Source organism: Geotrypetes seraphini, chromosome 5 (genome assembly GCF_902459505.1).
Source record: "Geotrypetes seraphini chromosome 5, aGeoSer1.1, whole genome shotgun sequence".
Classification (NCBI taxonomy): domain Eukaryota; kingdom Metazoa; phylum Chordata; class Amphibia; order Gymnophiona; family Dermophiidae; genus Geotrypetes; species Geotrypetes seraphini.
Window position 1 is genome coordinate 18539436 of NC_047088.1, and position 26111 is coordinate 18565546.

Sequence of the window (26111 nt, forward strand, 5' to 3'; positions counted from 1 at the left end):
ATCTTGAGGTCTGTCCCCCTACGCCTTATCACGAAGACCAGACACCATTTTAGTAGCCTTCCTCTGTACCGACTCCATCCTTTTTATATCTTTTGAAGGTGCAGCCTCCAGAATTCATTCTCACATGGGGAAGCTAGAGGCCTGGAAGTTTACCAAAAGGTATCAAATGCCCTTGCACAAGCCCTTCATAAATGGCCAATGCACAAAAATTCTGGCTCACTGTAAGAGTGTGGAATGACTAAATAAATACAACAAACTTTAGCTAAGTATTCTCATGATGGGTTTGTGGCATCCACTTAACTCAGGGGTGTCAAAGTCCCTCCTCGAGGGCCGCAATCCAGTCGGGTTTTCAGGATTTCCCCAATGAATATGCATGAGATCTATTAGCATACAATGAAAGCAGTGCATGCTAATAGGTCTCATGCATATTCATTGGGGAAATCCTGAAAACCCGACTGGATTGCGGACCTCGAGGAGGGACTTTGACACCCCTGACTTAACTTAAGGAGAGCCTTTTGTTGTCCTAGGCCAGGGTTAGGCAATTCCGGTCCTTGAGAGCCGGAGCCAGGTCAGGTTTTCAGGATCTCCACAATAAATATGCATGAGATAGATTTGCATCTCAAGGAGGCAGTGCATGCAAATCCATCTCATACATATTCATGGTGGATATCCTAAAAACCTGACCTGGCTCCGGCTCTCGAGGACCGGAATTGCCTACCCCTGTTCTAGGCTAATTGGGTAGTTGACAAGGTATTGCCAATGAATACTGGTGGTGCCTGGATAACCCCCAGACCAACCCTGGCACTAAGTGATGCTGTTAAAATAAAATACTGAACATATACAAAACGCACAATGTCTTTTCCAAGATAGAAGAAAACAAATTCCAATTTGTTTTGAAAATTTTCTTAGCCACATAAACCTAATTTACATTTTCACAATATCATTATAGAATTCTGGAGGCCGCACCTTCAAAAAGATATAAACAGGATGGAGTCGGTCCAGAGGAAGGCTACTAAAATGGTGCATGGTCTTCGTCATAAGGCGTATGGGGACACTTAAAGATCTCAATCTGCACACTTTGGAGGAAAGGTGGGAGAAGGCAGATATGATAGCGACATTTAAATACCTACGTGGCATAAAAGTGTATGAGGCGAATCTCTATCGGTTGAAAGGAGACTCCAGAATGAGAGCATAGAATGAGATTAAGAGGTGATAGGCTCAGGAGTAATGTAGGAAAATACTTCTTTACAGAAATTGTGGTAGATGCGTGGATTAATCTCCCGGAAGAGGTGGTGGAGACAGGGACTGTGTCTGAATTCAAGGAAGTGTGGGGCAGGCAGATGGGATCTGTTAAGGAGAGGAGGAGATAGTGGATGCTACGGATGGGAGACTAGATGGGCCATTTGGCCTTTAGCTGCCTCCAGGTTTCTATAACCATAAAGCTCTGTAGCCTCTCAAAGCAAGTGTTAAGAGCCTCACGCTTATAACAAAATGCTCCATGATGATTGAGTTGGTATAAACATGTGCCAGTAACATAAGTAGGATGATGGATTATGGCATAATCATGCCGGTATTAATAACTTGGTATTGTAACATCACCACAGAGCTCCATGTATATCAGTATAGAGCTTATATATCTTCACACATCATAGAAGCTCTATGCAACTCTGTATGGCAGGGGTGCACAGCTCCGGCCCTCGTGGGCCAAACCCTATCAGGTTTTCAGGATTTCCCCAGTGAATTTCCTCATATTGAGATCTTTAAGTCTGTCCCCCTATGCCTTATGACGAAGATCACTGACCATTTTAGTAACCTTCCTCTGGACCGACTCCATCCTTAGACCTGGTTTTAGATCACCTAAGTCACAACATATAAGTTCCGTCCAGGCAGTCTCGTAAAACATTCAATTATCCCTGCAGTATGACTAAGTCTAGGTCGGCCCACGTCCCACCCCTCCAAAAATGCCCCTTTCAGCTCTAGGCGCACAGCAGGATTCAGAGGCCTAGAATGTCCCTGGATATGTCTAAAAAGTCATTTCAATTATTGGCACCTGGCCGACCTGTTTTTTTAGGTTGTCCAAGTGCTGACTTGGGCAGGTTTTTAGATATATTTCTGTTTCAATTATGAGCTCTATAGCCTCCAGTTCTTTTCCAATGCCTGTCATTCTCACACTGGCAATGCAGTGCTCCTCCACCCTTCATTACAGATTTTCTGAGTCCTCACTGTCCCAAGTCCTCATTCAATTCCCTATTCACAGTTCTTTCCCTTCCTTTGTATGGACTCTACTTTTGGAACTCCACAGACGCCATTGCTGTTCCTCCTGCCTCCTTTGTCCTCTTTCTTCCTCATTCCCACCCCCTAAATCCTTTCCCCCACTTCTCCTTTTCCTTCTTGAATTTTCCCCTCGCTTGCTTCATTTCCTCCTCCTTTCTTGCCCTCCAGAACATCTGAGCCAGCAACTGGAACAGCCAAACTCTTACCCTGATGATCCACCATTCCCCATAGGGCCCAACCAGATCAGCTGCTTGAACTGCAGTGGGAAGAATAAGGTTGACCCATCCATTAGATGGGCTACGCGGTTGTGTAGGGCTGGAAACGTCAGGAGGTGGCACTGTGGGACAGTCAGCAAGACAGCAGCAGAACACTGCCGTAAGCTGCTGTCAGCATGACCTTAGCACCCATGCATGTACTCTCAAAGCCTGCAGCTCCAGCATTCTCTGAAAGGAAGTTTGCATCGGAGGGTTTGGGGGCCTTACAGGCCATGAGGACTACATTATTGAAATTCCTGCTGCCAAGCTGTTTACTTTTGATGCAGGCTGTTGCTCTGGAGAGGGGGGGGGGGAAGGGAGGATGTCAGTGGAGAAGCAGTACTGGGGGAAGGGAAGGGGGTAGAAAATGACATGGACAGGGACAAATTTTTCCCTGTCCCCGCAGGAACTCATTTTCCCTTCCTGACGAATTCATTTCCTGTCCCTGCCCCATTCCTGCAAGTTCCGTCCTCAGCTACACAAGCCTCATACACTTTAAAATCATAAGTGTTTATGTGGTTAAGGCAGAGCTTATAGGAATGGGGCAAAGACAGGGACTACGACGGGGGTGGGACAAGGGAAATTGAGTTCCTGAGGGGACAAATTTGTCCCCGTGTCATTCTCTACTCCACATCATTCTCTTCTTGGTTGGGCTGAGAACTTTTCAGTGGCTCCTTGTATTGTGATGTCATAATGCCTCACTCCACCAATGCCTAAGAGCCAGCCTCATCAGTGATGTCACAATGGCTTGTTTCCCTATACTTGTTTCCATTTACTAGTGTGGAATAACTTGTAAGTTTCATGGCTTCACCTCATTCTCTTCTTGTTTGGGCTGAGAACTTTTCAGTGGTCCCTCATTGTGTGATGTCATAATGCCTCATTCCACCAATGCCTAAGAGCCAATCTCATCGGTGATGTCACAATGACTTGGTTTCCCTATACTTGGGCCCATTTACTAGATGCATTTGCCTCACTGAAATGAAAAGTGTGGAATATCTTACAAGTTTCATGGCTCCACATTAAAGAATGGCACGGGGACAAATTTTTCCCCGTCCCCACAAGAACTCATTTTCCTGTCCCATCCCGGTGAGTTCTTTTCCTGTCCCTGCCCCATTCCTGTAAACTCTGTCCTCATCTACACGAGCTTCAAACACTTTAAAATCATAAGTGTTAGAGGCTTGTACGGTTAAGGGAGAGCTTACAGGATCAGGACAGCGACAAAACTCACCGGGATGGGACGGGAAAATTGAGCTCCTGTCATTCTCCAGAAGGGGGTAGATGCTAGACACCTGGAGAGATAGGAAAAGGAAGGGTTGCTGCTGGACTATAGTGAACAAAGGGAGTGAGGGGGGAGTGATTTGCACTTTGAGCCATTATTGGTAGAAGGTTCAAACTCAAGGCCCACGGGCCAAATCCGGCCAGCCTGGCCGTTTTATGCGGCCCACAGTCCGATGCCCCCAGTTTCTGGCCGGCTCCCTCCTCCTCACAGCCGTAGTGTGCAAGGAGCCGTGAGCAGAGACTCCTCACGTGTCCTACACCTGAGAAAGAAGGCTTCCGGTTCAGGAGCAGGACGCATGAGGAGCCGGCTCCGTGCACACTATGGCTGTGAGGAGGAGAGCCGGCCACAAGATGACACCAGGGGGCATCGGACCACGGGTCGCATAAAACGGCCAGGTTGGAGCCGGCCAGACGGTTAGACACCCACCGGAGGGAGGCACAGCATGGAGGGAGGGAGACAACAAAGGTAGGGGAATGGTTTTATTTTCAAGCTAGTGTTTGAATTGAGTTTTGAGCATTTTAATCTGCTGCTTATCTTTTGCACTGCTCAGGAAGAAATACATTTGTTTCTTTTTTCTCTAGGGGTTGTACTGCATACAGAATCTTGAATCTTAGGGTGCTTTTTTTTATTATATTAGTAGTTTTATTTTTGGTCCCATATTTGCATAGGTGTTATCTGTGTTCTGGTAGGAATGAATGTTGAGAAGCATACAGTGTGCTTTGTGTAGTTTAATTTTGTGGTTAACCATAATGTATTGTTAATAAGATTATATTAAAAAGGAGGATTGGAAGATAGCCAATGTTACGCCCATCTTTAAAAAGGGATCAAGAGGTGACCCGGGGAATTACAGACCGGTGAGTCTGACCTCGGTTCCGGGGAAAATGACGGAAGCGCTGATAAAAGACAGCATCGATGAGCATTTTGAAAGAAATAAACTTCTAATCACAAGCCAACATGGCTTCTGCAAGGGGAGATCGTGCCTAATGAACTTACTACACTTCTTCGAAGGAATTAACAAACGGATGGACAAAGGGGACCCCCATAGACATCGTATATTAGATTTCCAAAAAGCCTTTAACAAGGTACCCCATGAACGCCTACTTTGGAAACTGAAGAACCATGGGGTGAAAGGAGACGTACATAGATGGATCAGGAATTGGCTGGCGGGTAGGAAACAGAGGGTAGGAGTGAAGGGCACACTACTCAGACTGGAGGAAGGTCACGAGTGGTGTTACTGCAGGGGTCGGTGCTCAGACCGCTGCTATTCAATATATTATAAATGATATAGAAACAGGGACGAAGTGCGAAATAATAAAATTTGTAGACGACACCAAACTATTTAGTGATGCTTGGACTAAAGAGGACTGCGAAGAATTACAAAGGGACTTGAACAAACTGGGGGAGTGGGCGACGAGATGGCAGATGAAGTTCAATGTAGAGAAATGTAAAGTATTGCATGTGGGAAGCAAAAACCCGAAGTACAGCTATACGATGGGAGGGATGTTATTGAGTGAGAGTACCCAGGAAAGTGACTTGGGGGTAATAGTGGATAAGACAATGAAGCCGTCGGCAAGTGCGCAGCAGCCGCTAAGAGAGCGAACAGAATGCTAGGTATAATCAAGAGGGGTATTACAACCAGAACGAAAGAAGTTATCCTGCCATTGTATCGAGCGATGGTGCGTCCGCATCTGGAGTACTGCATCCAATATTGGTCGCCGTACCTTAAGAAGGATATGGCGATACTCGAGAGGGTTCAGAGAGCGACACGTTTGATAAAAGGGATGGAAAACCTTTAATACGCTGAGAGATTGGAGAAACTGGGGCTCTTTTCCCTGGAGAAGAGGAGACTTAGAGGGGATATGATAGAGACTTACAAGATCATGAAGGGCATAGAGAGAGTGGAGAGGGACAGATTCTTCAAACTTTCGAAAACTACAAGAACGAGAGGGCATTCGGAAAGGTTGAAAGGGGACAGATTCAAAACCAATGCTAGGAAATTTTTCTTCACCCAACGGGTGGTGGACACCTGGAATGCGCTTCCAGATGGCGTGATAGAACAGAGTACGGAATTAGGGTTCAAGAAGGGATTGGACAATTTTCTGAAGGAAAAGGGGATAGAGAGGTATAGATAGAGGACTACTGCACAGGTCCTGGACCTGTTGGGCTGCCGCATGAGCAGACTACTGGGCACGATGGACCTCTGGTCTGACCCAGCAGAGGCACTTCTTATGTTCTTATAACATAACATAGTAACTTTATGTTCTTATTGTGTGTGTATATATATGAAAAATGAATAGGAAAAATGGTGTTATAATCAGTATTATTATGGGGGCGGGTTCTGGGGGCGGAGATTGGGCGTAGTCTGGCCCATGACTTAGTCTGTGTTTTGCATTTTGGCCCCTTAATAGGACTGAGTTTGACACCCCTGACCTAGGGCATCAAATACCTTTGCAGGGTGGGGAGTGGGGGAAGAGCCCAGGTGGAAGTCAGATCCTTGGTTCCAAAATCCCGGTGGGGGGGGGGGGGTGGATAGGGTGGTGGATGATAACAGAAGCTCTTTGGTGACTCTTGCACGCTTCTTTCAGATCCACAGATATCACCGTCTCCAGCAGCAGCAACAGCCAGATCAACCTGGCTCTGTAGAGATGCTTCCTTTTAATAAACATGCTCAACACATATGTTACAAGTCAGTTCAGGTCTTTGGCTTTGCAGGGATTACGGTTAGGGCGTGTCCGGACTCTCCCCGGTTCCTGCACTAACATCTGCTCAGACAATTCTCCTTTCTTCAGAATTAAGCTTGGATTTACACATCAGTACACAAGAGCAGAAGCAGCAGGGTCCAGCCCAGGCTATATTACCCTTCATAACCAAAAACTTAACGCCATTGTGTCAGTTTAACAGGGGTGGGAGGGAAAGCGACTTGTATACTGCCTTTTGGGGGTTACACATTCAAAGTGGTCCTTATTTTGTACTCAGGGCAATCGATGATGTCTTCTAGACAAATTTAACCTGTAAACTGTATCACGTATACAGCAAAACCTTGGTTTGCGAGCATAATTTGTTCGAGAAGCATGCTTGTAATCCAAAGCACTCGTATATCAAAGCAGATTTTCTCATAGGAAATAATGGAAACTCAGACGATTCATTCCACAACCCCAAAACTTTAATACGAAATACTATACGTACCCGTATTGCAAGATGTCGCTCGTTTAGAACAGTCACTACACTCCCGCAGCAGCATCAGAGAGAGAAGAACCATCGGCTCAGTTGTGATGACGTGACGCGTGTATACCGTATGTACTCATATTGCAAGACCTCGGTCGTTTAGAACAGTCGCTACACTCCCGCAGCGTCAGAGAGAGAAGAACCATCGGCTCAGTTGTGATGTGTGTATACTGTATGTTCTCGTATTGCAAGACATTGCTTGTATATCAAGTTAAAATTTAATCAAGTTTCAAGTTTATTGGTTTTTAATATACCGACCATCAGCAAGTATCTGGCCGGTGTACAATAAAAGTAATATAAGAAAATTGAATAAATATGTAGTTTAAGAATATTCTTAGTGCACACTGAGGACATAACTAGACTAACTTGAAAGTGAGGCAAAATGGGGAGGGTGGGGGAAAGCTACATGTTAAAAGAAGAAGAAGGGAGAAAGAGGGAAGAGGGGAAAAACAAATGGGATGGGATCGCTTTATAAAAGCGGTTGGTGAAATATAGAAGAAGAAAAAGAAAAAAAAGGTAAGGAGAGGAGAAGAAAAAAAAAAAAAAAAAAAATTTATATGTGTTTAAGGTGAAATCTAAACACAAGAATAAGCATCGCTAAATAGGAAGGTCTTCAAGTTTTGCTTGTCTTGCAATCCAAGGTTTTATTGTATTAGTATTACATGTAGATCCCTAGTATGTGTCCAGTTAGGATAAAAACTTGTTCACCCTCCCTAAAAAAACAACAACAATAAACTTGTACTATAACTATGGCTAATTATAACCTGTTAGCTGTAAATTATATATGTTAACCTGTAACCCTTTTTGAGCTCTTTGGGGAGGTCGGGATAGAAAACGAATTAAAATGCATAAATAAAATTAAGCGACTGGCTCAGGGTCCCAGGGAGCAGCGCTGGGATTTGATATCATAACCTCAGGCTGCGGAGGCCACAGCTCAGGCGGCCACTCTTCACCTCTAAGCAGGGCAGGATTAATTCGTCGAGGGCCCCTAGGCACCCAAGTACACTGGGCCCCCTGCCCCGCCCCACCCCACCATGCGCCCAGGCGGAAACAGGAAGCTGCGTCAGAGGGAAGCTTTGGGCAAGCAGCACCGCTTGCATAATTACAGTTCCCGTTGCCTTTCTTACCCACATTGCATGCTTGTCTTACTTTCCATCGATGGGGGGGGGGGGGGGGTTCCGCGTTGTCGATCGATGCTGGAGGGGCCCATCGCCATTTGGAAAAAACAATGTTGATGCCCTTCTTCATTGGGCCCCCCTGACCATTTCGGGCCCTAGGCACGTGCCTACTTGGCCTATTGGTTAATTCTGCCCTGCCTCTAAGAAAAGCTCTCTCCTCGCCTGAGCCAAAGATATAATTATCAGCTTTCTGTAGCATTGCAGAATCGTACGTGCCAGGAAAACTCTTTAAAAATACAAAATGATGCTTCAAAAAAGCCCTACGCTTGTGTCGGGAGGGTTAAAAAAAAACAACCCTTTAGCGTTGCATTTTGAAATTATTTTAACCTGTCAGTCCAAGGATCATTTTGCAACCCACCAAAGAATGCATATGTGATTACGAGTAACATAATCCGTGCCAGGTTCCAGGCAGCCCCTTACCCCTCCCTATCGTGTTGTCTAGCAGAGCGCACTCGATGGAGGGTGCCGTCAGAGCCCGGCTGTCTCTCCCTGTCCCCTCCCCCTCCCCAGGCTCGGTTGCTGTCGGTACAAGTTGGAGGGATTCCTAAACTTGCTCAGAGACTCCTCCTCTCGGAGTGGCAGCTTGGGATGTCCAGTGAGGCTGCAGGTTAGAGATATGTTTGCTGTATTGATTTTTGTAGACTGTTGCATGTGAGGCTGACAGCTGGGAGTCATCAGAGGAGTCCGACGAGACAGACTTCAAAGGGTAAGTGTGAATGCACAAGAAGAATGAATTAAACTTCCCTGCATGCTTCTGTTAATTTCCTCCTTCTTACTGTAAAGTGTGTATAGACTTTTAATTTTAGGGTCGATAGTTTACAAGTGCACCACAAAGTGGAACGTGCATGAGCCCTCCAGGCCTCTTTGGGATTTGCAGTGACCAGTGAACCAGCACAGCAGTGGGGAATCTTTGGACTGGATGCCACTATGCAACCGCGCTGGTCTGTAGAGGGTAGACAAGGCTTATGATTGGCTCCAGCACATGTAGGCTTTCTGATTTTAGGTTTTAACTGATAAAATATCACCAATGCAAAAAAACAAAACCCTAAACTTACTTAAACTAAGTGTTAATTGGATAAACTCTGGAAAAACACTACTTCCCTAGTACTCTCACCCCTCTCTGGCTCCTCCATTCAGATTCAACCAATTTGTAACCAAGTCCTCTTAAGCCCTACCTCTCCATCTCCATCCGAATTGTTCTCAAGTTCTCTCATGCCTCACCTCCGTATCATGCTGTCCTGTATTTTGATGATCTTACATTGTACCTATATTCGCTGATTGTCCAGCTCTTCTTTGTTGTAAACCGCCTCGAACTACCACGGCTTTAGCGGTATATAAGAATAAAATTATTATTACTATTATTATTTCATGCTTGTTCTGCGCTGACTCCTAAACCATACAAATAATTCACATTAGAGAATGACACGGAGACAATTTTTCACCGTCCCCATAGGAACTCACTTTCCCGTCCCGACGGGTCCCTGCCCCGTCCTCATCTGCACAAGCCTCAAACCCTGTAAAATCATAAGCGTTCGAGGCTTGTGGGGTTAAGGCAGAGCTTACAGGAATGGGGCAGGAACTGGGACAGCGACAAAACTCAAGGAGACGGGACGGAGAAATTGAGCTCCTGCGGGGACGGGGACAGATTTGTCCCCGTGTCATTCTCTAATTCATATTCAATTTCAGCTGAACAACAAAATCAACTATAAACACCAATTTTTATACCCCCCAAGGGAGACCTAATTAAATCCCATGTGTCATACTGTATCTGCTGAAGTGCTTTCCCTTCCTTTGCTTTAGGAAAATCCTCACAAAAGCTGGTACTTATATATCTTGCTTTACATGGCCTTGAGTGAATTTTGTTCAAAAAGGTGGCAAATTAATCCTAATAAATAAATAAATAGATAAAAGTTATTTTTTTTTTTTTAATCTACATTTTGTTTTACTTGAAACTGTCTCTTGGGGGCAGTATCTGCAAATGAGTTTGCCTTGGGCATACTGTAACACTAATGAACCTGACTATGCCAAGGTATGATGGGTACAGCCTTAGTGTCTGGTATTCAATGCAAGTGTTTCCCATAATGGTTGTACTATGCCAGGGGTAGGCACTTCCGGTTTTGATTTTGGTTTTGAATTTATTGAGAGAATTTTAGTGATGAAGATGAGGAGGCGTGGCATTCCAGAGCGTAGAGGCTGTGGCGGAAAAGATTGTATTTCTGGTGTAATAGAGTTCTTTGATTGGAGGAACTCTATTGGCCACCATGAGGATGGGCTACCGGGCTAGATCAGAGGTAGGCAATTCCGTTCCTCGAGAGCCACAGGCAGATCAGGTTTTCAGGATATCCACAATGAATATGTATGAGATGGATTTGCATATACTGCCTCTTCATACATATTCATTTTAAGAAACGTTTGGACGAGTTCCCGGAGTAAAAGTCTATCGTCTGCTATTGAAACAGACATGGGGGAAGCCATTACTTGCCCTGGACAGGTAGCATGGAATGTTGCTACTATTTGGGATTCTAGAACCTTGTTACCCTCTGGGATTTCGGAATCTTGCTGTTCTTTGAGATTCTGTATGGAATGTTGCTACTTTTGGGGGTTTTGCAGGGACTAGTGACCTAGATTGGCCACCATGAGGATGGGCTACCGGGCTAGATCAGAGGTAGGCAATTCCGTTCCTCGAGAGCCACAGGCAGATCAGGTTTTCAGGATATCCACAATGAATATGTATGAGATGGATTTGCATATACTGCCTCTTCATACATATTCATTTTAAGAAAGGTTTGGACGAGTTCCTGGAGTAAAAGTCCATCGTCTGCTATTGAAACAGATATGGGGGAAGCCATTACTTGCCCTGGACAGGTAGCATGGAATGTTGCTACTATTTGAGATTCTAGAATCTTGTTACCCTCTGGGATTTCAGAATCTTGCTGTTCTTTGAGATTCTGTATGGAATGTTGCTACTTTTGGGGGTTTTGCAGGGACTAGTGACCTAGATTGGCCATCATGAAGATGGGCTACCGGGTTAGATCAGAGGTAGGCAATTCCGTTCCTCGAGAGCCACAGGCAGATCAGGTTTTCAGGATATCCACAATGGATATGTATGGGATGGATTTGCATATACTGCCTCTTCATACATATTCATTTTAAGAAAGGTTTGGACGAGTTCCTGGAGTAAAAGTCCATCGTCTGCTATTGAAACAGACATGGGGGAAGCCATTACTTGCCCTGGACAGGTAGCATGGAATGTTGCTACTATTTGAGATTCTAGAATCTTGTTACCCTCTGGGATTTCAGAATCTTGCTGTTCTTTGAGATTCTGTATGGAATGTTGCTACTTTTGGGGGTTTTTCCAGGGACTAGTGACCTAGATTGGCCACCGTGAGGATGGGCTATCGGGCTAGATCAGAGGTAGGCAATTCCGTTCCTCGAGAGCCACAGGCAGATCAGATTTTCAGGATATCCACAATGAATATGTATGAGATGGATTTGCATGCACTGCCTCCTTGAGATGCAAATCTATCTCATGTATATTGATTGTGGGTATCCTGAAAACCTGACCTAGTTCGAAGACCAGAATTGCCTACCCCTGCAAAAAAGAGCTTCTTTTTAGAGTTCATAGGATGCAATAAATATGATATCAAGGTATCTCGGAATTTCTTTTCCATCAGGCTAGTGGCACCCTTTACAGTTGTGACTATTCCTGTATCTTTCTGGTATGTTTTCTTAGGCCCTCTTTTACAAAGGCACGCTAAGCATTTTAGCGTGGATTTAGCACATGCTAAATCAGGGGTCTCCAAAGCCCCTCCTTGAGGGCCGCAATCCAGTCGGGTTTTCAGGATTTCCCCAATGAATATGCATGAGATCTAGGTGTATGCACTGCTTTCAATGCATATTCATTGGGGAAATCCTGAAAACCCAACTGGATTCGGCCCTCGAGGAGGGACTTTGGAGACCCCTGTGCTAAATCAACGTGTGTGCTAAAGCGTCCATAGGATAACACGCACTAAAAAGCTTAGCGCACCTTTGTAAAAGAGGGGGTTAGTCTCTGATTCGTTGAAATTTGGGGGTTTCTTTCTCTCTGTACATTGTACAGAAAAATCACTCAGCACTGACCCTTCAATTAGTAATAGCAAAACTGGTCAAGTGTTTTTCTCTTTTAACCCTTTCTCCTGAGGAGTCTTAACTGATCGAGCAGGACACAGTGATGGAGCACGAATAGTCAGGCCTTCAGCCTTTTGCCCCCTCTATTTTCCAGTCCCTAATCTGCCTCTGCCCTCAAGATATCATAGTATTTGAAAATCACTTGCCGTTCCTGCAGCAAATAGTACACATTGATCTTTAGCTGTCTGTTTCTGTTGTTCCCTGCTGCCCTAGGCAACCACCTAGTCTTGCCTAATGGTTGTGCCAGCCCTTGAAGGCATGCCTCTTTTGCATCTGGATATGTTGCACAAAGTTGAAGCAGCAAAGGCCTGATTCGTTCCAGTTGCAAACACTGTGTTCCATAGTTTGGCACCAGAAGCAGTGTTTTGTCATCTTAACAAGAGATTACATTACATTACATTACATTACATTACATTAGTGATTTCTATTCCGCTTGTACCTTGCGGTTCAAAGCGGATTACATAAGAAGAAGCTGGACATTTCCAGGAGGGTACATGACATTTAGGGTAAGACATAGTTACAGAATGAGTATAGACTTGGTAACATTGGATGAGAGCAGTTATATTACATTACATATCAAATCTTTTTCCGGTTTTTGGTCGGTTGAGGATTTGGTGTCAGGGAGTGGGTAACCTGGTCGGTGTATGTGGAAGAGGAGATTAGGTGTTATGAATATGCTTTTTGAAAAGTAGCGTTTTGAGTTCTTTGCGGAATGCTTTGAAGTCAGATGTTGAGGTTAATAATCTGGTTATGGAGGGTTCGAGTTTTGCTGCATGCGTTGCTATGAGGTTATCGTAAAGCTTTTTACGATGAGTGCCGTTGAGTGGTGGGTATGAGAATGGTGTCAGTGTTCTTCTTATTCTGGGTGGAAGGTTCCGGTGTAGGCGATCGATTAGATAGGCAGGTGCTGTACCGTTGAGTACTTTGAAGATTAGACAGTATAGTTTGAATTGGATTCTGGCTCTGATCGGTAGCCAATGTGAGTCTAGGTAGGCGTTAGTTATGTGGTCATATTTTCCGAGGGAATAGATTAGTCTGAGAGCCGTGTTCTGAATGGTCTGTAGTTTTTTGATCATTTTTGTAGGACATGGTAGATATAGGATATTGCAGTAGTCCACAAGTCCTAGTACCAGGGATTGAACAATGATCCTATAGTGTTCTTTGTCGAAGAATTTCCTTATTTTTCGTAAGTTGCGCATTGTGAAGAATGCTTTTTGGGTAGTTTTGTTGATTTGAGTCTGCATAGTGCAGCATCTATCTATCAGCACTCCCAGGATTTTGAGGGAGGTCTGGATTGGGTATTTGGTAGTTTTGATTTCCAGGTCTGATATGGATGGGATTTTGTCCATTTCAAGCATTAAGAATTTGGTTTTATCCGAGTTTAGTTTTAATTTGTGGTTTGTCATCCATTTTTCTACTTCGTCCAGTATTGTTTCCAAGTGTCCAGTAGCGGAGTTGTCTTGGGTTTCGAAGGGGAGGAGGATAGTTATGTCGTCTGCGTAACTGAAGGATGTTACGTTTAGGTTGTCTAGAGTGGTGCCAAGGGAAGAGATGTAGAGGTTGAATAGAATGGGCGAAAGTGGAGAGCCCTGAGGGACTCCACATGGATTAGACCATGTGTTGGATTTCGTGTCGTTTATTTTAACTCTGTAAGTTCTTGTTTTAAGGTATCCTTGGAACCAGTTGTACACCACCCCTGAGATCCCTATTGCGTCAAGTATCTGGAGTAGTATGGTATGATCAACTAGATCAAAGGCTGCGGAAAGATCTAGTTGGATAATTAGGATCCTGTGACCTTTACTGAGGTGTTGTCGGGCTATGTCCAGTAGTGTTGCTAGTAGAGTTTCCGTGCTGTGGTAAGATCTAAATCCTGATTGGGATGAGTGAAGTATATTGTGGTCTGCTAGGTAGTTAGAGAGGTATTGAGCCACGGGGACAAATTTGTCCCTGTCCCCGAAAGGAACTCAGTTTCTCCACCCCCATCCCCATGAGTTTTGTCACTGTCCCTGCCCCTGCCCCATTCCTATAAGCTCTGCCTTAACCGCACAAGCCTCAAACACTTATGATTTTAAAGTTTTTGAGGCTTGCACGGATGAGGACGGAGCTTAGCCATTGGTGGAATGAGGCACTATGACATCACAATCTGATCTCTAGAATGTTGCTACTTAGGATTTTAAAGTATTTGAGGCTTGTGCAGATGAGGGCGGAGCTTAGACGTTGGTGGAATGAGGCATTATGACATCACAATCTGAGCTCTAGAATGTTGCTACTTATGATTTTAAAGTGTTTGATGCTTGTGCAGATGAGGACGGAGCTTAGGCGTTGGTGGAATGAGGCATTATGACATCACAATCTGAGCTCTAGAATGTTGCTACTTATGATTTTAAAGTGTTTGATGCTTGTGCAGATGAGGACGGAGCTTAGGCGTTGGTGGAATGAGGCATTATGACATCACAATCTGATCTCTAGAATGTTGCTACTTATGATTTTAAAGTGTTTGAGGCTTGCACGGATGAGGACAAAGCTTGCAGGGATAGGAAAAGAGCTTGCCGGGATGGAATGAGAGAAAGACTTCCCACGGGGAAAATTTTCTCCCCATGTCATTCTCTAAATTTAACCTTAGACTTTTTTATTGTGCTTGGTGGGGTTTTCTAATTTATGTCATGGTTTCCTTTGGTTTGGTGTTGTAAAAAGATTCCCAAGCGTGGACTTGCTCAGTCCTCTGATCTGGCTATAAATCTCTTTAGCTCTCTCTTCTTCAAATTCTGAAATCTGATGTGCCGAATTAACAATCGTCATTTGGACTGTAAAATCTTTGGGAAAAAAGCATCTTATGTAACTTGATTTCATAGTGCCAAGTACTTTGTCAAGTTTAAGTCTCTGGAGTACTATATTCTCCTTAAGAGGTTTGAGAATTAGGAATGCAGCTGACTGGATAAGACCATCCTAATTCTTTCTGAAATGTTTGAAGAGATGCCTGTGAACATATTTCATTTCAATTTAACAAGTGTTTTGTTTGCACAATTCTCTCTTTTTTTTTTATTTTTATAATCACCCAGAGTTGACTGGAAAAATAATAGGCTTTGGTTTTGTGGTAAATTTAGCATGTGCCTCCCCAAGTTTCGTGCTAGGATGCTGTGCAAATTCTGTTTTGGCAGTTATGTATTAATTGCCATTATAGAATATTGGGGTTTCAATGATGACACCTAGATCCGTGAATGACCGGGGGAGCACTGTATAAATAGAGTGAAAAGTTTCTATCTCTGGTAACCAGAGCTGATATTGTGATGCCATAATGCCTCAGTCCACCAATAAGATCCAACCTCATCAGTGATGTCACAATGGCTTGATTGTCCTATACTTGGCTCACTTTTGCTACATCATGATTTCTAGAGTGGCGTAGTGGTTAAAGCTACAGCCTCAGCACCCTGAGGATGTGGGTTCAAACCCACACTGCTCCTTGTGACCCTGGGCAAGTCACTTAATCCCTCCATTGCCCCAGGTACTAGTTAGATTGTGAGTCCACTAGGGACAGACAGGGAGTATCTGCATGTAAACCACTTTGAGTGTGATTTTAAAACTACAAACAGGCGGTATTCAAGTTCTAATCCCTTTCCCTATTTTAACCCTTAGGTGCCTCTGTAGTCATGGTTCCGGTGCTGTCTTTTTTTATATATATATAATGAGATTTAAATTGCTTTTATGTTCAAATCTGGTTTATTTTGAACGTGATAAAAACAGAGCAAGATATATCACAAGACCAAAGGAACCAACATCCATCCATACACAATTTTCAGAATCAGTTCAAAAAGCAAGCCCAACCCCCCCCCCCTCAGACCCTTCCCCCCCAACAGTGCAACTACTCCACCGGGGTCCCCCTCCAGCAATATACAAAAACGACCAAAAGGTCTCTCGGATGCCAAAGGCCCATACTCCTGTGGCCCCTGGGCTACGTCAAGAGGAACCCCCCCCCCCCCCCCCAACAAACATGAAAAAAAAAGAAAGAGATAGGCAGTGACTGACCAGGGGAGCAAGCACAGGGAACACTAGTGAAGCTTAAGCAAGAGAATTCAAGATCAATTATTGCATCGATTAAAGGCAATTAAACCGATTAAAAACAGCACCGTTAGGGCGCCTAACGGTGTCTAACTAGTGGCTCCATTTATACAATTTGGGCCTAAGTGGCTGAGATACTGGAAAAGCATGCAGGCAGATACAGAGATCTAAAATCAAAGACAGGAAAATAGAGAAAGCCTGGGACAGAGAAGGAAAATAAAATACTTACCTGATACCCAATTCTGAGGATAGAATTAAGTCTATAGAGTAGAACCTGAAAGACAGAAGGTGGCAAAATTTCAAGTGTCAAGATCCAAACTGAGCTAGTTTAGTTGAGTCAGTTTGCTAAAAAGAATTTACCCCCCCCCCAACACCTTATACAAAACTGCGCAAGAAGTTTTTAGCGCTGCTTTGACGGTCATAGAGTTCTAGAAACCTCTTGCGCAGTTTTGTAAAAGAAGGGTTTAGCTATTTGATTGTGTCACTTATCTAAAGCATCGTGTACCATATTTAGAGTTCTTGCTAATACGAAGAAATATTTTTAAAGTTCTATTGAGGAAGCACAAAAAACATGTGTTGCCAACTGGAGCATCTTCTTTGTTTGGGTAAGCTCATAGCATCTGTGGTACTCTTTACGCTTTAGTTTAAACAAAATAATGCTAAATATTCTGGCTAGTCTCAAATTTAATTGGAGAAACAACTGTGACAATGTAACATCTATTTTCTTAAGTGCAATACCAGGTGTCACCACCAGGGCATTTACATTAGGCGTCTGTATCTTCCAGTTTTTCTTTATACCAGTGGTTCCCAACCCTGTCCTGGAGGAACACTAGGCCAATTGGGTTTTCAGGCTAGCCCTAATGAATATGCATGAAGCAAATTTGCATGCCTATCACTTCCATCATATGCAAATTTCTCTCATGCATATTCATTAGGGCTAGCCTGAAAACCCGATTGGCCTGGTGTTCCTCCAGGACAGGGTTGGGAATCACTGCTTTATACAATATTTTATTTTGTGTTAGTACAAAGGGATTGGAACCACAAAGAAGAACCGAAATACAAAAAAAAAAACAACTTTTACTAAGTTATGAGTTCTTGGAACTTGGACAAACATCTACACGGTTAGGGGGTCTTTTACTAAGGCGGACTAGCATTAGCATTTAGCACACACCAAATCAGCTAGCGTGCCTTAGTAAAAGACCCCCTAACCACGTAAATGTTTGTCCAAGTTCCAAGAACTCGTAACTTGAGGTGAAGGTCAGATTTAAAGGACAGAAGCAGAAAACCTTCAGTCTGCATGATCTTGTGGTTGTCTTTCCTCAGGTATCTAACGGATTGTATAACATAGAAATATGGCAGATAAAGGCCATATGGCCCATCCAGTTTACCCATCCTTATCATCTGTGCTATCTCTTTCAACCACTATGAGATCCCACATGCCTGACCCATGCTTTCTTGAATTCACAAACAGTCCTTGTCTCTACCACCTCCACTGGGAGGTCGTTCCACGCATCCACTACCCTTTCCGTGAAGAACTATTTCTTTAGATTACTTTTGAGTCTATCGCCTTTCAACTTGATTTTATTCCCTCCTGTTCCAGAGCTTCCTTTCAGTTGAAACAGACTTGCCTCCTGTGTAGTTAGATTTATGCAATAGAGATATTTAAATGGCTCATTCATATCTCCTCTCTCTCATCTTTCTTCCAGGGTATAAAGATATTGTTGACTTCTCCCGCTCAGTCTTCTTCTGACCTTGAACAAGTCATTTCACACTCCCTCGCCTCTGATCGTGAGCCTACTCAGGCAGGGAAATAACTTATGTAACTGATTGTAATTCACCTTGTGATAGGGTTTGGAAAAAGTGAGTAATACGTCTGAAGCCCAAATCCCAAAGTGTAACGATGGGGAGAGAGAGAGAGAGAGAGGCAAGTTTCAGTATACCTTCAGTTTGCACTAGAGAAGCTGTTGACCAGGTCAACCCAAAGACCACTCTTGTACCAGATGCTTCTAAAAGAAAGAATTCCAGATTTTGATCAGCCGTGAGAATGACTGTGTGGTGAGGCCAAGCAAATACGAGGACTTAGAGCATTGGACCTTTAGCCCATAAGTAGATTTCCTAAAAGAAAAAGGATTTGATATTCTGCCTTTCTATGGCACAATCAAAGTGATTTATGTATTATAAGCAGGTACTTTTTATGTTGTTGCCCCTAACAATTTAAATTTTTGTACCTGGGACAATTAAGTGATTTGCCCAGGGCCACAAGGAGCTGCAGTGGGACTTGAACCTGGTTGCCCTGTCTCTCAGGTCACTGTACTAACCACTGGGCTACTACTCCACTCCAAGGTAGGAGCATTAACCATTAGCATCAACACACAAGGGTAATCCAGAACATAATGGCCCGTATTTGGAATTAGGGGGCAAAGTAAAACAACAGTTTATTGTCTATTGAAAGGTTTTACCCTGCTACTAATGACTGGGTAGTCAGTTCAGAACAGTTTACATGAGCTTCCGTAATGGTGTTACAATACACGAGCTCCGACGAACTTCAGTAATGGTGCTACAATACCAGTTGTATGTAGGAGAATTTACCATTGGAGGGGACACTCGTACTAGGTTTGATTCCGGAGTGAGAACCAGACTGCAACTTGTCCAGAAGAGGGGGCAAAAATGTATTGTCACAAAGATTCTACTGAGATGGGGGTAGTGGAGTAGAAAATACTCTAGGAGGAACTGCCACCGAGGAAAGAATTTAAATGAATGGGAGTTATATATGAGAACTATAAAGAGATCGGCAAAAAAAGCTCACGGTTTAACCAATTCTGTTGTCTTTTTAAATAATAAATGTATTCCATGCATGGTTTTTCTGATGAACCCCCCTCACCTCCCATGCATTCTTCCCCCACCCCCAGCCGTCAGAGAACAGGAACACCACACAAAGAACTCAGTGATTTAGCGTCCCCGCAGGCAACATTTTTTTTTAAGGTCTAGTATTTGCGCAACAAGGTTAATTGTTAGCAGATTGGATTTAACAAGAAACATACAATGAATGCTGGTTCCAGAGCTTATGCAGCAAAAGCCCCTTAAGTGTACAGTGATTTGCAAAGATGTACAAGGGATCTTCAAAAAAGTTTTTCGCACTTTTATTTTTTTTCAAATATTATTTATTAACTATCTCAAAAGCAAATTACATCACCTTCCCACATGATCGCTCTGTCTTGCGATACATTTTTCCGATGACATTCTTTGACACGCCCTCTGACCACTTCCTCCACCCCAGCCAATTCCCGTGAAAATTTTTTGAAGAACCCTCATAGTTATATAATATAGAGAGAGTTGAATAGTTTGGTTATACTGTAGAAGTCTTCCTTCTGGTTCTCGGTCTACAGAAAATTTGCTACTACTACTATGTGCTTTGTGCAATGGAGGATTAACGGGCAAATTCTATAAGAAGCGCCCAAAAGTTGGGCGCCGATATAGGCACTGTTCAGCGCGATCCAAGCACAATCGGGTGCTGTTTAGTGAATCACGCTGAGCGGTACCTATTTTGGAGGCACCCATTAAATAGGCCAGCTCTAGGCACATTTAAAAGTTAGGCGCCCATGCGAGCGCTTATGCACGCTTAAGAGCAGTGATTCTGTAACAAGGCGCCTAAAACGAAGCCCCGCCCACGCCTAACGGGCATGGCGCCTATTTTTTTGAAGGCCGCCTACATTATCAGAGGCGCCTTGTTACAGAATTGCGCTTTCTTGATAGGCGCCTAGGTTTCAATCAGTGCTGATTAAAAAGCTTCATCGAGCTTGTTCTTCAATTTCGATAGGCGGCTATCTAGGTGGGCGCCTCTGAAATAGGTGTCTAACTTTGGGCACTGGTTACAGAATTTGTGCCAAAGCGACTTACCCAGGGTCGCAAGGAGCTGCAGTGGGAATTGAACCCACTTCTATAGGATCAAAGTCCACTGCATTAACCGTTGGGTTACTCTTTGATCTCATAGAGGTTAACAACAAATTAGGTCCTTGTAGTATGTGTGTTGAAGGCGTGTTTTATCCGTGCCTGTTAACAGCATAAAATATAAAAGAGAGGGCAGCGAAAAGGTGGGGCCAATGAGAAGGCTAAAATTTTCTCTCCTCATGATTAAAATATGTACAAGCTGGTCCAGAACTTTATACAGTACATAGTAACATAGTAGATGACAGCAGATAAAGACCCGAATGGTCCATCCAGTCTGCCCAACCTGATTCGATTTAAATTTTAAAATTTTTTTCTTAGCTATTTCTGGGCGAGAATCCAAAGCTCTACCCGGTTCTGTGCTTGGGTTCCAACTGCCGAAATTTCTGTTAAAACCTACTCCAGCCCATCTACACCCTCCCAGCTCTTTCTCTCTCTATCTCTCTCTTTCTCTATCTCTCTCTTTTTCTCTCTCTCTCTCTCTTTAGTAACATAACATAGTAGATGACGGCAGATAATGACCCGAATGGTCCATCCATTCTGCCCAATCTGATTCAATTTAAATTTTTAAATTTTTTTTCTTAGCTATTTCTGGGCAAGAATCCAAAGCTTTACCCTGTACTGTGCTTGGGTTCCAACTGCCAAAATCTCTGTTAAGACTTACTCCAGCCCTTCTACACCCTCCCAGCCATTGAAGCCCTCCCCAGCCCATCCCCCACCAAACGGCCATACACAGACACAGACCGTGCAATTATGCCCCGCATTTGCATGGTCTGCTGTTACCTCTCCACAAAGCATCAAGGGATTGCCCTTGCTGTACTGTTTTAAAAGCACGTGAAATACCAGCGTTTGTTAGCCGTGTGCGCTTGTGCTCCAATGGTCAACATTATGGACGGCGGTTGTAGGCTCTGATTTAAGCAGGCTGCCCTTTCCCTGGGAGGAAGAGGAGACGATGATGGCGACTGAAGGAGGGAGGACCAGCTGCCACGGAGCAGTCTGATATAGCAAATCTGGCAAATGCGTATATTGTCGCTGTATCAACTGGACTCTTCTGTACACGTGTGAGAGTCGCTCTCACAGTGATCGATCGGACGGATCGAACGGAGATTATGATCGACCTCCGTGCAAATCATTTGAATGCAAACTTGTTTGAGCATCGATCGCTGTTTTGGAATCAGCCCCCCCAAAAAAAATCGATCCACAGCAATCCACACGGTCTTACTGATCGTGTTTAGTGCATCTAGCCCTGAGGCCTCGATTTACTAAACTGTATTAACTGTTTGATGGGGCAGTCCGGACCCACTGTGTGGAAACTGATATTGTGGAGTGTGGCATGGACAGGGACTGCGTCTTAACAGCTAGCACGAAAACTGTTAACACAAAGGCCCTTCTTTTCTCTTTGCTAACTGTTTGGCAGCACATAAAAAGTGGGGACGTGCCAAAATGTTAACACAGAAGTTCTGCATTTCCCCTGGGTTAATTTTGTCAATTGTTGCATGAAAGCTACAAAACCTTTTCGTATTTTTATAAACAGAGGACTTATCATAGGTGGTGCAGTGGTTAAAGCTGCAACTTCAACACCCTGCGGTTGTGGGTTCAAACCTGTGCTGCTCCTTGTGACCCTGGGCGAGTCACCTAATTCCCCCCATTGCCCCCAGGTACATTAGATAAATTGTGAGCCTGCTGGGACAGACGGGGAAAAGTGTTGGAGTACCTGAATAAATTCATGTAAACCGTTCTGAGCTCCCCTGGGAGAATAGAAGAGAAAATTGAATAAATATGATGTGGAGCCATGAAACTTACAAGTTATTCCACACTTTTCTTGACACTTTTTCCATTTAGTAAATGGGCAGAAGTATAGGGAAACCAAGCCATTGTGACATCACCGATGAGGTTGGCTCTTAGGCATTGGTGGAATAAGGCATTATGACATCACAATACGAGGAACCACTGAAAGGTTCTTAGCCCAACCAAGAAGAGAATGGGGAGAATGTGGCACAGTGGTTAAAGCTACAGCCTCAGTGCCCTGAAGTTGTGGGTTCAAACCCACACTGCTCCTTGTGACCCTGGGCAAATCACTTAATTGCCCCAGGTACATTAGATACATTATGAGCCCACCAGAACAGACAGGGAAAAATGCTTCAGTACCTGAATAAATTCATGTAAACCATTCTGAGCTCCCCTGGGAGAACAGTAGAGACAATTGAATAAATAAATATGATGTGGAGCCATGAAACTTACAAGTTATTCCACACTTTTCTTGACACTTTTTGTTTCAATGAGGCAAATGCATCTAGTAAATTGGCAGAAGTATAGGGAAACCAAGCCATTGTGACATCACCAATGAGGTTGGCTCTTAGGCACTGGTGGAATGAGGCATTATGACATCACAATATGAAGCATTGGTGGAATGAGGCATTATGACATCACAATATGAGGGGCCACTGAAAAGTTCTCAGCCCAACCAAGAAGAGAATGGGGAGAGTGTGGCACAGTGGTTAAAGCTACAGCCTCAGCACCATGAGATTGTGGGTTCAAACCCACACTGCTCCTTGTGTCCCCTGGGCAAATCACTTAATCCCTCCAAAGTGACATAAGGAGAAAGCCTATAAATGATGCTTAAAAGTGGACACTGAAAAAAACCAATGCCCAGTGTGTGTGCCCCTTGAAGAATAGCATTTAGCACCAATTTCCACACCCAACTATAGGCGCATTGAGACAGTGTTCTATAACGATGCATGCAACATTTGGAACCTCTTCGACATGTTGGTGGCCACTCCCCTTTTGAGTTACATGTCAGTAGAGTTAGGCACTATGCCTTGTAGAATAGTGCACTGCTTGTTAGTCAATTAATTTGTGCACACATCTTGGGCGTGCAAATCTGGGTGCCATGTATAGAATCCGGGGGCTATATGTAAATACAGAAGGGCCTATGCATGGATGGAGCATGGGCAGGGCTCTCACTTATACATGCAACCTATAGATAATTGTATGTTACATGTATCCCTGTTGCCAGTGGCATAGTAAGAGTGAGCGGTGCCCCCCTACACTGCACACCCCCTTCTCTCATACCTTTGTAACTTCTCTGGCATGAGCAGAATGCCCACGTCGGTGATGGCTCGCCCTATGACATCACTTCCTAGGCGTAGGTCCCGGAAGTGACATCAGAGAGAGCGCCGATGCTGACGCGGGCAGCGACTTCGCAGCAGGGAAGTAAAAAACGCTATGGGAAAGGCAGGGAGGAACGAGGGTGTCGCGCCCTTAGGAAGATCGCACCCTGGGTGGACCACCTTCGTCCCTCCCCCACACGGCAACCCCGTTACTACGCCACTGCCTGTCGCATTGACATGACTGCAGTTAGCCAGTCCTATGGTGGTGTAACTATATAAATGGAAGGGGCACCGTGTCAGATTTCACTTCTATTCTATAATGAAACCTGGGTGCCCAGATGCTGTTATAGAATAAGTTCTTACAATTTATTTATTTATTTTTCCCCAATATTAATTTTATATATGATAAATGTACAAATATTAAATAAAACAAGAAACAAATCATATGTGCAAAACAATAAATACAAATACAGATATTAAATAAGACAAGAAATAGATCATATGTACAAGTCATTACATATTTATATATACTGTATATATATATCTATATAATTACATAAAATGTATATATCAAATGAATAAGGGGGACCAGCACATATATTGTCGGCATATGATACACAGCAATCATATTAAAATATAATGGAACTTTCAAGAAGCATCATCAGCTAGATAAATTAAGAATAGCAATATATTATGAAATTCTGTTTGTCAATGGTCTAAAGCGCAATAAGTTTGAACAGGGCTCCATATTTTGAGCTAGTGGAACGATGTTTTCCTGCAATTAAACTTTCATATTTGTTAGTGATACATACAGTGTTCCACCATGCCATGAACTCTACTTTGGATAGATTCTTCCAACAGTGCAAAATGTTTTTGATGGCCATGAACAATAGTATGTTAACTACTGTATTTTTCGCTCCATAAGATGCACCTGACCATAAGACGCACCCTAGATTTAGAGAAGGAAAACAAGAAAAAAAATATTCTGCACCAAATTCTCTCTGCCAGGCTCTGCACCTAACCCCACACTCCTTGCCAAGCTCTGCACCCTGTCCCCCCCTCCCTGCCAGCTCTGTAATCTGTCCCCCTCTGGTGGTCTAGTGGTAGGCTGGGACAGGGCGCAGGGCAGGCAGGCAGGGCCCCCCCTCCCGTACCTTTTTAAAATCCCAGCAGGGCTCCCCCCCCATACCTGTTTTTAGGTTAAACAATTTTTATTGATGATAATAAAACAGCAGAACAGCATGCTTTAGAAGACGAACAAACATACCAAGAGATTACAAGTCAAACAAGCAGTAAACAGGGAAATCCAGATCATCAAGTTTTCCATATTAACAAAATCCAACCCTCCTGCCCATCCCGCTCCCCCTAGCAGAATATTGTACGTTCCATCTCCAACATGGGAAACACTCCTTAATACCAGCAGAACAAGAATGAAAAACCAAGGACCCCCCCAAAGCATAGAGTAAAGAACAACAAAACAGAACAATGAATGCAGACATCATCAGTATCACAAACCCAACCTCTGCCCACCCCAAGTGCCCCCCTCCCCCCAAGCCAGAATAAAGCTATACAATATAGTATCTAAGACTATACCTAGCACACCAGTGCCCTGGATTCTGATGGGCCCTGGAGACTACAAACCCCCCAGCCCTCCCCACCTCTACAGACCCCTCCCCACCTCTACAAGCAGCCCCTACCATTCCTAGGCATGCCGGGCAATAGAATAAGGAAATGCAGCATGTCGAAGAAGTCAGCGATCTAGCGGTAGAATGAGAATTCCGGTGCTTCCCTCGCTGGACGGCTGCAGCAGTGAGAAGCAGAGCAGTGAACAAGGCGCCGGCCTGGTCCTACGCGCCTGCCTGAATGGCAGGAGTCGCGAGAACTACCTGCAGCCATTCAGGCAGGTGCGCGGGACCAGGCAGGCGCACCTGCCTTGTTTGCCACTCTGCTTCTCACTGCCGCAGCCGTCCAGCGAAGGAAGCCCCGGAATTAAAAGCAAGTACGAGGGATGGTGGCTCACTGCTGGAGGGGGGGCTCACTGCCGCAGCTATTCAGCGAGGGAAGCGCTGAGATTAAAAGCAGGCACGGGGGTGGCGGCTCACTGCCGCAGCCGTCCAGCAAAGGAAGCCCCGGAATTAAAAGCAAGTATGGGGGGTCCTGCCATGATTAAAAACAGATGAGGGCTATGGTATTCGCTCCATAAGACGCACCCTTATTTCCACCCACTTTTTGGGGGAAAAAAGTGGGTCTTATGGAGCGAAAAATATGGTATTTATTTATTTATTTAACACATTTGTATACAGCCTAAAATCTAGGCAGTTTCCAATATCGAAAACTTTCATAAAATCAACAAATGTAGACAACATTCATTATCTGCCTATCTATAAAGTCCATACACATGAACAACATTTGCTGTCTGTGCATATATGGCAGTCAGATGCCCTGAACAGCATGGGTATTATTCCTGGAGGGCTGGCAAGGTTTTCCTCAGGTGATTGGAAACTTCAACCCAGATTGTCAGCAGTTGCTCGCGCAGGAGGGGGAGGGGAAGGATCAGCTATAGTGATGGGAGGTTCCTTTGGTAACATATATAAGACTCTGGTGAGACCTCAGTTAGAATATT

At 44.1% G+C, this 26111-nt stretch overlaps 1 protein-coding gene across 4 annotated transcripts in view; it reads left to right on the plus strand.

Moving 5' to 3' along the window:
• The first annotated feature begins 8687 nt into the window (after positions 1 to 8687).
• Positions 8688 to 26111, plus strand: part of CAPN6 (calpain 6) — a 134249-nt gene continuing 116825 nt past the window's right edge. Inside the window, exon 1 of one of the 4 annotated variants that reach the window (XR_004539619.1) lies at positions 8688 to 8916. The gene's annotated coding sequence lies outside the window, so the exon portion shown is untranslated. Of the gene's footprint in view, positions 8917 to 18154; positions 18294 to 26111 lie in introns of those variants that run through there. The other 3 variants (XM_033946392.1, XM_033946393.1, XM_033946394.1) reach the window with 3 other exon arrangements.